A 16828-nucleotide genomic window follows, 5' to 3' on the forward strand; every position below is an offset into this window, starting at 1 on the left:
TTAAAATCCACCATGAATCCTTAATTATCCCCCTTATTATCTGTAAAAATGCTCCATCTAAATAGTAACTCTGTCATGTGTATCTACATAAAAGACAGAAAGAAAGAAAAATCAAAACCATCCCAAAATAGAGTAGAAACAGATCTAATTCCTAAGTGTGCATATTGGGTCACAGTGTGTGACGCAACAGTTGTTTTCTTCAGCGTTCACCTATTACATTCTCATCAAGCCATGGTGATGAACGCAGTCTTCGGAAAAAAAACACTAAATCATTCAGAGTTCCACAGAAAAAAGTATTAGTCATGAATTCCTGACCAAGAATGAATTAAATGGGGAAAACAAAACAAGAACAAAAAAAAAAAATCTGAGTCATACCCATAGTGACTCTTCAGTTCCGTGTACAGATACTGGTGGTAAACTCAGAGTCATCAGACCACATGAATCATCATAGTCATCACTGTTATGTATCTGTTGTCCCTGCATCTGTTAATAATCACCTACAATGATTTAATGTCAACAGTGTTTTTGTAATCTAACCAAACAAGTTGTAATACATGAATAAGATAAACATTCCTCTGATTATTGGACATAAATGGCATCACACAATAGAAACACCATCTCTTATTTTTATATGATACACATTTAATTGGCTTCTTTTCTAGTCTGCCAGCTGACCGTATGCTGGTGTTGGTCGGTTTAAATTCTAATTATCATGATAACCGTGTTTGATTACCGCACTTTTAGGGGAAAAAACCTGATGGAAAGATCTGCTTTTATGTCAAATATTTGAGTCTAGTTTTAATTTATTACAATTTTAATTTCATATACCTAATATTTGGAACCAATATTCACTTTTAAAGTCTTTGAAAAGGTTTGTTAAGCATCTTTGTGTTATTAATGCAATAAATTATTTACATTTTTCAAATCGGATTTTATATATTTTTTGTGTTTTTTGTCCTTTTATGTTTTTATAGTAGGTTAAAGTGAAAAAAAATATATAGACAGATGATATAAATGAAGTTGTGCTGAAAAAACAGATCCCAAACATGGGTATAGTAAACATTTATTTATGTAGTATATAAAGGCAAAATCAAAAGTACTGAAAAACGGACAAAATAGGCTCAGACCACTAAAGGTTAATATTTGAATAATAACACTGGTCAACAACAAATTTATTGTTGAAGTTTTTTGAGCTGATTTAGGATCATTTTGGTGTGCTGAATCCAAAAATCATATGAATTTTGCTCAATCAGGTCAACTTTCTGAACTATGCTACATATTGGCTTTTTAACATTTTTGCTTACATTTATGGGCATTTTCACATCATATGATACAAAATTCTTTCATATTTCTTGCAATAAACGAGTTCTGAAGATTTTACTTTTGCCAATTCATGATTAATGGTTTTTTTAATATTACAGGTGAATGAAATGGCTTCGACTAGAAGATCTTGTAAAAATAAGCCTGACGTATTCTGCTACATCTGCGCTGAATACACCATTGTACCTAACAGGAATCAAGTCACAAGTTTCATAAAGTGTGCTTACCAATCTTATTTTGGTATTAATTATTATATTTTGTGAGAAGATCAAATTTTTCAAAATCAAATTAGCAAAAAAACCTGACCTGATTGAGAAAAACAGATGTCATTTTTGGATTTAGCGGTGCAAAATGGTCCTAATTCAGTTGAAAAAAACCTAGACAACTTGCAAAAAACATTTTTTTGTAACCCAGTGTAATAAACTTTATTGCAGACACAGGTCCATAAACCACAAGCACACAACATACAGAATAAATAAAATAAAAAGAATAAAAAGGAGATTAAAAAAATTAAGCACATTATAAAATATACAAACTATTGCACCAATGCCGTTTCAGTTAAGAGGTAAAACGATAGCAGCTTTTCAGGGGCTAACTAGAGCTTCTATCATGTGGTTCTCTGATGTATCCAGGCGACACATAAAACTAAACATCAACTGTCTTAATAGTGCCTCAAAAGTTGGCACTCCTGTGGTCACAAACAGTTGACTGGCACTATGCCACCGAGGGACATGAAGCAGCAACCTCAATGCATCATTATAGGCTACCTGGAGCCTCTGCAAACTTATTTTCTTATAGTTTGACCACAGTTGAGCAGTGTATAAAGGTGTGATGTAGGTTCTAAATAGAGAACACTTCACTGAATCAGAGCGCGTAGAAAACTTCCTTATCAGCATGTCAGAATGTTTCTGCCAGCAGAAGGTACATTGTGCCTGTTATTTATTTATTTTTTTAATTTTTTTTATTTATGTTTATGTTTATGCATTTGGCAGACACTTTTTTCCAAAGCGACTTACAGGGGAAAACCAATTAAATCACTCAATCAATCAAATTTTATTTATATAGCGCCAGATCGCGACAAAAAGTTATCTCATGACACTTTATATATAGAGTTGGTCAAAAACAGACTCTAAGCCAATTTACAGAAACCCAATTATTTTATTATTATTATTATTATTTATTTATTTATTTTTTCAAAATACAACTTGGTTAAATTATTTCAGTGTGCATATTAGTACTTTTTGAACATTTTGAGCACAGTTTCAACAATACCGTGATAACAATGATAACCGTGATAATTTTGGTCACAATAACCGTGATATGAAATTTTTGTATCGTTACATCCCTACATATAGGATAAACACATGTAGGCAAGAAACACACATGGTACGTGCACATCTTAGGGTGATTTAGAGGGCACTCAGAGTAGAGAGTGTGTGGTGTGTGGACACATGTGGGTAATGGAAGTCTGTCCCCCCCAATATGATCCTCAAGGTTGAGGTTTTTTTCCAGCCAGAGGAGGCCTGCTTTCTCCATCTGAGTCTGACCACTGTAAATCACACTGGATGTGTGTGTATATATGTGTGTATGTGTGTGTGTGTGTGTGCAACCTTAAAGGATGGTTAGTCATATACAGGATCTATATGAAACGCAGCCAGTTTGATGAGTATTTTAATGCGGTTTAAGACTGAGGAGACAGTGAAAACCACATGTATATACTTATATTAGATTAACATTAACTTACATGCAAAACTAAACACATGTGTATGACTTTAAAGGTTTAGTATGTATGATCTGTGTGTGCTCTGGTGCTTTGTGGTTGTGTTGAGAGTCTCTTTTGTGATGGAAGCCATTTGTTCACATTAGCAAACGACTGCCTTAGATGCTTACATTCATGTGCGCTGATTTTCATGAGGAAAAATTGCTTTTCTTGCAAACCCCCCCCCCCATGCTTGCTGCTGAGTTAGCAGAGTTGGCCAACATTAGTTAAATCAAACATTAACACACAACTGCATACATGCAAAAAACACAAACACTAATCACATGTAAACACTGGATGTGTAAGTGTGCGCGTCTATGTGTGCAACTTTAAGGAATCAATATATGAGAATTTCCTGTGCTTACATTAAGTTTGGAGTCTGTTTTGTGCTGGAAGCAGTTTGTTGACATTAGCTAACTACATTTCTAAGTTAATGGCGCTCTTGATTGCCTACATCCACAAAAATATCCTGTACCCTGATTTCTACAGAGACAACTCGGGTCGGTTTCTCCGTAAAAATCCTCATGCTATATGCTGATGTTCTCCAGTCTTTCAGTGCTTCTTCTGCTCTTCTAGAAGGTTAACTGTACACAACATTAACTACTGTTAACTTAGAAAAGGACTTTGCTAATGTTAACAAATGACCAGCTCTGAAGACCAAGCAAAGCACAACACAAACTTCACATATGGACACGTACATATATAGACTGGATAGTATGTGGTCTGATAGCACCGGTCGGCAAGGAAAATGCTTCCAGAATAAAAGTAATGACAAACTATCCTTATACATGATGTGAATAGTATGAACAAACTGGAAAAAAAAATGTGTAATTTTAACACTATTATGCCTCAGTTTATCATTTACACATGTACATTATAACTTACAGATCACAGTGGATCTACAAATACACAAAACATTTAGTAACAGGTGGAATATTATTAAAATTACAAATACTTCTCTTAAGACATTTCAGATTGTTCATATTTGTTCAGATTATTCAGATATATATTTTTTTGCAATACTATACTTTGTTTTAGTGTGAAAACATTTAGATTTACAAAGACAAAAATTTGGAGTTGTGAGTATTCATAGGTTATTATGACCCACTTTAGATTGTATTGGTCTGAATGTGGAACCTGAACTAAAATGATTAACATCTTAGTGTAATTTTTGCATTTCACAAATTCATCCCAAGGGCCAGACTGGACCCTTTGGCGGGCCAGATTTGGCCCCCGGGCCGCATGTTCGACACCTGTGCTTTTGGTGATTATGTCTTATTTTAAGTGTGATGAAATATTTTGCTTAGAAATGATTAAAATACACTTGGCAAGATTTAGAAAAAAAAAACAAAAACAAAAAACACTAACAGCCTGTACACTGCTTTCTGTGTGCATCTGTAGTAGACTTGAGCCTATTTTGCCATGAAAATCCGCAGTTCTTAACAGCTCTTCTGCTCCTCCACAGCGGCATGAAATGGAGTTAAATAAAATCAATAAATATTAAGCTACCAGCACAACAGACTACAATGCAGACATAACAGGTATACACAAATACATACTGCAATAATCCCTTTAAAGGAGGATTAGATACAGGCTTTGTGTAAAACTTGGCCAGTTAGAGGAGGATGTTAATGTGGTTTAAGACTAAGGAGACTGGAAAACACAGAAAAACATCTAAATACATGCAAAAACAAATAGAAATCACATGCATTACACCAGCGCAGAAATCTCAGGATACAAGATGCCGGAGAATATGTGGTGAAAGTAAAGCCAATCATTTTCATATATTTTGGGACTGCCCTTATATTGTGCCTTTTTGGCAGACTTTAAAATTTTCCAAGTCCAATTTCCATTCACATTTGAATCTACAGGAGTTGGACAAAATAATGGAAACACCTTAAAAAAATCAACAAAATATAATTTAATATGGTGTAGGTCCGCCTTTTGCGGCAATTACAGCCTCAATTCTCAGAGGTATTGATTCATACAACTGGTGAATTGTTTCCAAAGGAATTTTAAACCATTCTTCAGTTAGAATACCCTCCAACTCTTTTAGAGATGATGGCGGTGGAAATCAACGTCTTACTTGAATCTCTAAAACTGACCATAAATGCTCAATAATGTTGAGGTCTGGGGACTGTGCCGGCCATACGAGATGCTCAACTTCATTAGAATGTTCCTCATGCCATTCTTTAACAATTCTAGCTGTATGGATTGGGGCGTTATCATCTTGAGGTGAAGGTGTTTCCATTATTTTGTCCAACCCCTGTATATACTTGGGAAAAGAGAACCAGGGGAGAACACATTCACAGGATAAATATCTATTCAGAATATTGTCGGTAGCAGGGAAAAAAGCCAGCACTAGGAAGTGGGTAAAAAAGGATGCACTGCAAACTTAGGACTGGATAGAGGTTATACATGACATTTATAGGATGGAGAAGTTGACTTTCTTTGTCACATTTGGTTAAACCGGTCATGTCAAATTTGGGTGTTAAAATGGACCCCAATCTTAAACTCGTCCAACAAATTAGTGGTGTGGTCAAGTCCAGTTTCTTTCACTTAAGACAGCTTGCAAAAGTAAAATCAGTTCTGCCCAGGGATCTGTTTGAAACTGTGATCCATGCTTTTGTAACTACTAGACTTGACTATTGTAATGCACTTCATGCCGGGCTGAGTGAAAATGCACTTTCCCGACTGCAGCTGGTCCAAAATGCTGCAGCTCGGCTTTTAACAGGGACACGCAAACATCAACATATTTCACCGGTTTTAGCTTCACTCCATTGATTACCAGTGCGTTTTAGAGTTGATTTTAAAATTCTTCTATTTGTTTTTAAATGTTTGAATGGCCTTGCCCCCTCCTACCTGTCTGACCTGATCCACCCCTACGCCCCCCTCGTGCTCTCAGGTCAGCAGATCAGCTGCAGCTTGGGGTTCCAAAAACTAAAAAGAAGCTTCGTGGGGGCCGTGGCTTTTCTGTTGTCGCCCCCAAGTTGTGGAACCAGTTGCCCTTAGTTGTTAGACAGGCTCAGTCTATACCTGTCTTTAAATCACATCTAAAAACGCACTTTTTCTCATTAGCTTTTAATCAGTGAGTGACATGTCTGTTTTTTTATGCCGTTTTTAACAGATTTTAATTTGTCTTTGTTTTTATGATGGTTGTATTTTGTTGTTCTTAGCCCGCTTAACACCCTGTGTTATCACTAGTTTTATTTACTTATTTAATCCCTTGTTTTATGTTTGGTGTACAGCACTTTGGCCAGCTGTAAAGTTCTTAAAGTGCTTTATAAATAAAGTTGGTATGGTATGGTATGGTCAGACTTGATTCAGACAAATTCACCAAGTACTGGAAAAACATGTTGTTTTAAAAAGTGCTGTATAAATAAAGCTTTACTTACTTACAAACAGACAAACCAACACCGACAAAAACATAACCTCCTTGGCAGAGGAAACAAAACAAAACAAAACAAAATAAAACAAAAAAACACTGGTAATATTCCAGTAGCTGGGGCAACAAAAAAATACTGTTAAATAACCGAAAATAACTCTCTCATAAAAATACAGTAATTTTCCGTAATTAAAATATAGTTTATAGCCCTTTTTGAGATCTATTGCCTAAAAATAAGCTCTTATACCTCACTGAAAAGTTACTGTTTAGGTGATTATGTCTTATTTTAAGTGTGATGAGATATTTTGACTAGAAATGATTAAAATACACTTGGCAAGATTTTGATTTTTTCCGGTGTAACTACTGCACTAACAGCCTGTACACTGCTCTCTGTGTGCATTTGTAGTAAACTTGAGCCTGTTTTGCCATGAAAATCCTCAGTTCTTAACAGCTCTTACACCAGCGCTGTTTTTATGATGGTTGTATTATGTTGTTCTTAGCCCACTTTACACCCTGTGTCATCACTAGTTTTATTTACTTATTTAATCCCTTGTTTTATGTTTGGTGTACAGTACTTTGGCCAGCTGTAAAGTTCTTAAAGTGCTTTATAAATAAAGTTGGTATGGTCAGACTTGATTCAGACAAATTCACCAAGTATTGGAAAAATTGGGTTGATTTTATAAGACTATTAAGAGCTGATTTTACTTGATCAGAGTAATATGCATTTAGATCCACGTAAACCCTGGGTTTGTGCTACACTTCAAGTGTTCAATATTCATCTTATACAGGGGAAAAGAATGGAATGTGAAATATAAGTGTTATTTTCCTTTAACTATATTTTGGGTTGCTTTGTATATTTTTTACCATTTCTGTCAATGTTCCCCTGTTTGAGTATGTTTTGTGGTTTTGTTTTATTTTTTTCTTTACATACATAGAAGTCATGTAAACGATGTAAAATGCTAAAATGATGCTGACTGACAAAATAGTAATAAAAAGATAATTACAAGAAAAAAAGAAATCAAATGCATATTTGAAGACCACTGTGCACTTTAAGGAAGTGTTGAATGAGAGATTGTGTGTGTACGTGTGTGTGTATGTGTATGTGTGTGTGTGTGTGTGTATGTGTGAGCAGGGTTAAGTCCCAGTGGCAGATTTTGTAGAGGAGGGGGCCTTACCGTGCCTGGGGGTACACTTATGAGTCATGGCAACAGTGATGTCATGGAAGCACAACCTCGACTTGACCTCTGTGTGCAAGTGTGTGTGTGAGAGCGAGAGACAGAATAATGAAGCGAGAGAGAGACTGTGTGTGTGCGCGTGTGTGTGTGCGTGTGTGTGTGTGCATGAGTGTGTGTTTCCAAAGTCCCACTATCAAGTTACAGGAGGTTGATGATGGGTGATAGGAGCTACTGTGTGTGTATTCATACTGTGACTCTGTGGTCGAGTTCAACAGGTGAAGCAGTCCACATTCTGCATCACTGCTACATACTCATTATTTTTCCACACAAGGCAAGGCAAGTTTATTTGTATCGCACATTTCAGCAACAAGGCAATTCAAAGTGCTTCACACAGGACATTGAAATACGAAAGGGAAAAAGAAACAAATTTAAAACATAATAAAAGAAACATGTAAAAGGTGATTAAAACAGCAAGTAAGAAAACAACACATAAAACCCAAAAATATAAAAAGAGGACCAATGGCCCTGTAGCTTACCAGCACTTCCTATCTCTTATAATGGGGAAATTTTTCAAAGTCGCACCAAATCCAGAATCAGAGCCGGATCCGAATAATTTCACTAACTTTTGTTGACATCATCATAAAGAACCTGTACACTAGGGATGCACCGATTCCGATACGAGTATCGGGTATTGGCTCCGATACTCAGTGTGTGTACTCATATTTGTACTCGTAAAAGTAATCCGATACAAATGCACCGATACCACTTACAGCCGTGTGACATTCACAGTTCAGTGCAGCAGGTACGAAGAGGAGGAATAATGTGTGTGGAGTGTAAAGAGTGTGGAGATTTAACCAAATAAACGACAGTGATTAAAGTAACGCTGACTGACAGTAACGTTACAGACACAGACAGATACGGACGCAGCGTTCTGTCTGTCCTCTGCGTACATTCCATTCGTTTTCCAGGTGTTGGCGGATGAGTACCCAGACAGAGAGGGGTACGGACTGAAGCCAGTGGAAGTGAAAACGAAACTTCTCACTCATTTCTCTTTTCTCTTCCTGCTGAAGCTTCGCTCTTAAACCCTACCAGTGAAAAAACGCTGCAATATTAGTATCACATTAGTGTTGCCTCTGTCGTCTCCACGTTTGTTATTACTGACTTTCTTCATCTTCTTCTCAAAAAACTTTACTCTTCTTCGTGGTATTTGTTCAGTATGTTTATTTAAGAGCGACGCCCCCTGGTGGATTAATTGAGAAACGCTCATTCCAACACATTAAATGTCAGTAGCAGCACTTTGTTCCAGTCAGACTAATACAAAAGGAACTAAGAACTGGAATGGGATTATTAAGTACTCGTATCGGTACTCGGTATCGGCAAGTACTCAAAAGTAAGTACTCGTACTCAGTCTGGAAAAAAGTGGTATCGGTGCATCCTTACTGTATACCAAGTTTGAAGTCAATCGGAATTGTAGTTTCGGAGAAGAAGATGATTGAAATTTTGTAACAGACGACAGATGCCGACAGACGCAGACGCCGGAGGCCGCATGACGACACTAGCTTACATCCTATCGGCCAGTAAGCGAAAAACACACATATTAAAGTAAGAGTTGCAGCGCAGAGTTTTGAAAGAGAATATAAAATTGAAAAAGTCCAAAGCCTTTTAGTCAAAGGCAGCAGTGAACAGGTGAGTCTGTAACCTGGACTTAAAAGAACTCAGACTCTCAGGGGCCGTTTACACGGCGTAGGATTCAGTCGACTCCGGGAAGATTTCATCGCGGATTAGCCTTCTGTTAACATGGAAACGGTGCCTAGAGTGCCTGAATCCGGAAACTTTTGATACCAGGGTCCAGGGTGGAATGTTATCGATACGCTTCGCATTCCAGCTCCGTGTTAACGCGAATCGGAGCGTTCCGGGGTAAAATATGACGTCACCGCATGCGCGCGCAGCCAAGAACCACCAGTTAACCCACTCCAGGCCAGTTGGTGGCGGTAATGCACCTCCAAGCTGGTTTGCCAGCCTCTATGACACAATAAGGCTGCAGAAAAAGAAGGAACAACCACAACAACAATGGCCGGTTTCAGAACAACATACGTGCTGCTAACTGTGCTCAGCTCGTCTGTCCAGACAAAGAAGTCCTGCGTCTTTGTACGACCACTCGCCATTGTTGTTTGTAAATAGCGTTGTCCGCCTCGTCTTCTTCTTCTCCTCATTTAAAGGCTGTCTAAACCGGAAATCGTTTGTGCGCAGGCGCGTGTTTTACCGCCACTGTTTCACTACAGCTCTACATCGCCAGCTACTGGTCTGGCATGGCCACTACAGCGTATTCAGCCGTTCTCGCGGACTCATGTTAACGCAGATCGTTATCATAGCGGCTTCATCTTAACGCGGAATGATTTTATAACACAAAGGAGAAATCTTTGCGGAGTGTTGCCGTGTAAACGTACCCTCAGCAGACCTGATATTTTCTGGTAGTTTGTTCCAGATATACAAAGCATAGAAACTGAACGCTGATTCTCCATGTTTAGTTCTGACTTTTGGAACACAGAGCAGACCCACACCAGATGACCCGAGTGGTCTGGATGGTTCATACTGGACTAGAAGGTCTCTGATGGATTTTGGGCCTAAACCATTCAGTGCTTTATATGCTAGCACAAACGCGCACACACACACACACACACACACACACACACACACGCAGTTCTCCCATTTCAGACAAACTCCTCTTTTATGGATTAAAGGCTCCCTCAGAGCCACAGCTCCAGACCTGAACAGTTCTGTTATAGCGAACAGGCTGACACAGCTTATTCCGTCCATTCATCACAGCTGAGTGAAAAAGGAGAACATGGCCTTTTTAATAGTGCAGTCCTGTAGATACTTGTCTGCTGTGACTAAAACTGCAAAGACGAGAGGTGGAATTCCATTACGGCATCGCTCAGCTGTCATGTCCGGCTTACAGCAGATGTTAATAGTCAAAACTTCCAGACATGCTGTTGCTGTTTGTCAGCTGTGCCTATTGTTTAGAGGGCAGGGTTGAAATTGCAGTTTGTTCTGACCGCACAGTTGTTAAAAAAAAAAAAAGACAATTCTGTCATTTCCTCATTTTGACATAAGCAGAGACTGGTGCTGATGACATTTTTATTCCAAAGAAGAAAACAGACTTTCAAATGTGTCCACTGTGGAAGATTTAGGGGGATTTAGAGGATCTAACTGCAGAAATGGAATATAATGGTCATAATTATGTTTTCATTAGCATATAATCATGTGAAAATGACAGCTGTTGTGTTTTCATTGCCTTAGGGGTTCACAGAGTGCACCCTGTTCCTACGTTAGACTTCCTCTTGTCCTTTGTTTCTGTTTTATAGCAGGTGACGTCCAGTGTTAAAGGGTAAGTCTGACTGGACCACAGTCTGTATCCCGTTAGCTAAAACCAGGATCAAATAAACAGCAGGAGACAGAACAGTAGGAGACGACAACATTCACTGAATATATGACTAACAAAATCAAATTAGATGGAGACAACGACAGATTTATGTTTTGACAACTATAAGCTCTTACATGGATTTGCAGCTTGTGGCAGTGGTGATGGTGGTATATTAGTATTACAGGGTGGAAATTTGAGGCACATTTCCGTAGAACTCACCCTAAAAAGAGACCGCCTATAATTTTTTACGACTATGGGATTCAGTTGTTTGCCATCTGTAACTTTACAACTAGATGTCACCAAATATGACACATTAAATCTTTAAAGTAACATTAAACACACACCAAATCATGTTTCTGAGCTGGAAACCAAATCATATGACTAGAGATGAAATGATTAACTGACACAAATTCATCAAAAAAATTATTCCAGTACAGTTTTCCTGAATTGAAGCTTTGTTTCCTTGATTTCGCTGCTGCTAAACATTGGTTCCACTGTTGTGTTTCACAGGGACGCTTATTGTGACGCACCTGACACCAGGATCAAAACAAAGTTGTACGTTAGTTCCATCTTCAGATGTTAGTAAGTTGGAAACAAATGCGTTGAAGACTGAATTTTGTTTGTAGATGCCATTTGACTTGTTTATTGTTAAGGGTTAGTGTTTTCTTGTATTCTGTAATGTGCTGTGTCATCTGTGATTGTTATATATTTGGTGGTTTTTTCTGTTCTCTTCCTTGTGCGTGGGTGTGTTCTGTCTTTCCCTCCAACAGACAAGTGGTTAATGGAGGATGAGCTGCAGGTGTGCTGTTGGTCTGCTGGTAGCGGCTGATTGGTGAGCAGAGATGAGCTGGGAAATTTAAAAGCCAGATCTTCCTTCCTCCAAAGACACTCCTCTCATTCCATCCCCCCTCTGTGCAGACCAGCCTGTTGTAATTGTTGTTGGAACTTTGTGAAATCAGTTATAGAAGGAGGGAATCTTTTTCTTCAAGTTTTGTTAGGTAAGCTTGATGTATTTTGGTTTCCTTCGTTTGTGTTTGTAGATTATTATGATTCCCTACCTGATTTAATTTTTTTTTTTTTTTTTTTGTAAATAAATATCTCATATTGAAGTGGTGTGGTTGCTGGTCATTTGTGTAATTTGCTCCTGTTTGTTAAGGGACATGGAGGAAGGGGAGTCTCACACCATGTTGCATCTCGGCAACCCCTAGACCGAGCGTAACATTATATATATATATATATATATATATATATATATATATATATATATATATAGAAGCAAAATTTACAATGAACATTTAGTTGTTTTTTCTCAGCAGGCACTGCGTCAATTGTTTTGAAACCAAACATATATTGATGTCATAATCATACCTAACACTATTATCCATACCTTTTCAGAAACTTTTGCCCATATGAGTAATCAGGAAAGCAAACGTCAAAGAGTGTGTGATTTGCTGAATGCACTTGTCACACCAAAGGAGATTTCAAAAATAGTTGGAGTGTCCATAAAGACTGTTTATAATGGAAAGAAGAGAATGACTATGAGCAAAACTATTACCAGAAAGTCTGGAAGATACTATTAAAGAAGAATGGGAGAAGTTGTCACCCCAATATTTGAGGAACACTTGCGCAAGTTTCAGGAAGCGTGTGAAGGCAGTTATTGAGAAAGAAGGAGGACACATAGAATAAAAACATTTTCTATTATGTACATTTTCTTGTGGCAAATAAATTCTCATGACTTTCAATAAACTAATTGGTCATACACTGTCTTTCAATCCCTGCCTCAAAATATTGTAAATTTTGCTTCCCCACCCTGTATATAGAAAAAGAGAGCGAGAGAGAGATTCTTATAGATACTTTTATACTGTTGTTATTTCTGTGTAGATTTTTTTATATATCCTTTCACTGTTATACTTTTGTGGTTGTTGTTTCAACTGGTTCTGGACTAAAAGATAAGTTGTTTGTCATTTTCAAACATTTGCACCATTTTTTCACGCACTCAAATAATCATTTAATGGAATTTAAGAAAAGAATTGATCGATTAATTGATTATAAAAATAATCGATAGCTGCAGCTCCGCATATACCTCTGTTGTAAAGTCACATGACCATGCTGGTGATCCACATAAAAATTGCACTTAACAGCTGAAAACAACTCAACGACTTCCTGTTTAAAGGAGTGATATTTTTCTTTTTCTAAATAGAATTATGCATTTTTAAACATTTCCCTGTGGTCTACATAAACTGTAAATGCTCTGCTTGGGTCAGAATTCTTCATTCATTCAACTCCACAGGTCCATCTTCAACCCTATTTCTGAGTAATGACACCAGAAAGGTCGTTTTGAGCGCTGGCCCTTTAATTGCACATGAGCCACTTCAGGCCCCGCCCCCTCCAGGTTATTGGCTGTGCTGCTCTGTTACGTTCAACCAACAACTGAACATTTTAGGTAATCAGCTCAAAGTTTGTACATATTTTCAGTATGGACTACAACCGCTGCTGCTGACAAACAATTACAGTGTTTTTGGAGAAATGTTCTGCGGAAGTCTTGACCTTATATGTACAAATGTCGTGACATAACTAGTTATAGACGTAACAAATTAAGCAGGAATCAAAACAGGTTGTAGAAATCCACTTGCTTTTTGCAAAAATGGATATAAAGATAACTTTGCAGCACCTGGAGGGTTCAAATTCAAACTTTATGAACTATTAGGGTCCAAATACACAAATAAATGAACCAAAGACTAATAAAAGTGGGTTTGGCAGAATAAGAGCCCTTTAAAACTCTTTTTGAGCCTTTCCATGTCCTTTTAGGATTGTTTTAGTGTGAAAAACCTCAAACCTCATTCATTCTCTGCCTGGTCAAACTGAAGCATAACATCCAGAAATACTGATTCACAGGAAGGCGCTGGTTTTGTTTCATAAAACCACTAGCTGGGTCGGTTAATTTGTTTGTTGGTATGAATGTGAAATAACAGATTAAAACACCTTAGTGACAAAACAACACTTTGGTGGGTTTAATAGCAGTTCAGGTCTTGAGTTTCCTGTGGGAAAAGTCTGTATGATCATGAGCAGCTAAAATGTAGTTAATACAGAACATATAAAAATGGATATTGTATTTGAATTGAACCGGTAAAACCAGAACAAAAACTCAAACTAAGCCTTTCACATCCTCACATGGTTCTGCATTCGTGTCATGTGATTCTCTGTCATACGGATGACCCTGAACTACTCATGTCTCACATCCACACCTGCGCATTTACGCCACTCACCATCACACTTTCAGTCTTTTTCTGACTTTATCGCGGTTTTCACACGTCACACATCAGGTGGCGAAAGTATAAAAGATGTAACATATGCTGCAACTTTCTGTCAACAACAATAGCCATAAATGAAAGGGGAAGTACCTTTTCTATAAACTCTATGTGTGATAATGTCTGGCCCATGTTTTAGGTTGAATGAATGATTCAGACAGTATTCAAACATGAACAGTAAGAATATGTGTATAGTCGTCTGTAGAATATTCCTTCCTTAGGACCCATATAGATTAGATTAGATTAGATTAGATTAGATTAGATTAGATTAGACTTTACTGATCTCTTGGGCAGGGCCATCAGGAAATTAAGGTTCCAGTAGCAGCACAACACCAAATGTACATATATAAGAAATACTATATGACAAAAAGGAAAAAAAAAAAAAAAGTAATATCAGTCAGTACAGTACTACCAATATTTATGTTTGACATTAATCTTGTATATGGATGGAGTGTTCTGTGCGTCCTATGGGAGTTTAACCCTTTCATGCATAGTGGTCACTACAGTGGACAGCTGTTCAAAGGTATTCTCTTGTATAATGATGGATTTTTTTGTTTTAGTTCCATATCATCCAACACAGTGGACACTTACGCATCATCACATACACTGTAATTCATACAATCAAAACTTTGCTGTTCTAGATAAACCTGATCTGCAGTAACATGTTTGAGTGCAAAACAAAAAAAAATGCAAACTGTTATTAGATTGTAATTAATTAACATTTTTAAACAAAAAGTTTTTTGGTTTTTTTTTTGCATATTATTTCCATGAAGTAAGTAATAACTAGTATTAGAGTATGTTAAAATGTGAGAAAACATCAGATTAGCAGCATTAAAATGTTTTTATTTCATAGTTTTCACACAGTATATCAGTAAATACATGTTTCTTTGCTTCTAAAATTAAATACATGGTGTCCAGCTGAGTGGACATTTTTGTAACTCCATGAAAAATTGGTTGATAAAAAAAAATTCAATCACATTATTAATATATATATTTTTTTTTTTCATGCCTAAAGAGGACTAAAAACACTCAGGAAAAAAAAAAAATCTTCATTAAGGTTCTCATAATTCATGCATGAAAGGGTTAACAGAGAATACAGGGCAGTACCGCAGGGAACCACAGGGGCAGTGTTGAGATGTGAAGAGAATAAATTCCAGAAATGGCAGAATTTTACAAAGAGTGACTGAGTCTGCGAAAAACTACCAACATATTTACAACTACTAACATTCTCAATATCAACATGAGCAAAACCTCCTCTGTTTTTTATTTATTTATTGGTTTATTTAGCAGGGACAGTACATATTAATGAACATTTCTATAAATGTGCCAGTATTAGCAAAAAAGCTATTTTTCAACTGTTGTCCCTGGGTGAGATGTAAAGTTCCAGCATTCATAAAATTAGAAACATTTCTAAAATTAAGGCTACACCCACACATTACATAGCATTAGTTCACATATGCACTGACAGGTTTGTTTTTGATTGACTTCATCTCTTCCTTCCTTCTCTTCTTCCTCTTCGGCCAATACGTTAATTCACAGTGGCAACGGTTGCACAGAAGTATAAAGGCACCCATTTACATATGTAACATGAGCATAAATGGACCTCTAGGCTGATTTATTGATTTCTTATATTAGTATTATATTATTCTTATATTAGTATATTCTTAGTATTATCATTAATCGGCTAAAATTTACTTAGGGGGTCATATGAGTGGCCATTTTTGTCAAAAAAAAAAAAAGAAAGTTGTAAGAAATGCATAAAACTGTGTTGAAATAATGCTAAGACATTTGTGCACAGACTACTGATATTATTTGACAGTGGAAGCTCTATTTTCATAAATATTGGATTTGGAATAGCACTTGTATGTGAAAACATTTGCTGGTGAATGGATGTGACATCACCCATGATGCTCTGGTCAGTACCAGTACTTTATTAGGAATAAACTTATAGACTTGCTATTGCTAATTCTCCTCTTATTCACAAATGTTAGTATTGTGGATCTAAAACAACACCAGCTGACACAAAAACACTAAATCTGTCAGTGGACGGATGTGACATGGTTGTTGTGGATCCCATCATACTGATGCTCGGCAGCCATGTCAGCGTTTACACTAATGATCCCTGTGCAAAAACTAGGATCAGAATTATTGATTGGATAGTTTATCATCATACTAAAGAGGAAATAACGATACAGAATTGTTATTACTTTATAAAAATGCTTATTATTAGAAAACTGTTGATTTAAAAAGTGACGTGTGACATTCTTCATGTATGTATTGGTGTAACATAAGCAGGATGGATCAGCACCATAGTCTAGATTGAACCTGTAAAAATAAAACATGTGATATGTAGGAGAGAATCTGGAAAGAAAAATTGGGGAATCTAGAAGAATAGAATATTTGTTTTTCAGGTAAATTCAGTTCAAATAGAACTTGGCCATTTGTGACATGAAAATA

General features: G+C 36.9%; 1 protein-coding gene across 1 annotated transcript in view; it reads right to left on the reverse strand.

Moving 5' to 3' along the window:
* fndc3ba (fibronectin type III domain containing 3Ba) overlaps window positions 1–16828 on the reverse strand; it is a 260323-nt gene that overhangs the window by 86502 nt on the left and 156993 nt on the right. The gene's annotated exons all lie outside the window — the stretch shown is intronic.

Source organism: Sphaeramia orbicularis, chromosome 22 (assembly GCF_902148855.1).
Source record: "Sphaeramia orbicularis chromosome 22, fSphaOr1.1, whole genome shotgun sequence".
Taxonomy (NCBI): Eukaryota; Metazoa; Chordata; class Actinopteri; order Kurtiformes; family Apogonidae; genus Sphaeramia; species Sphaeramia orbicularis.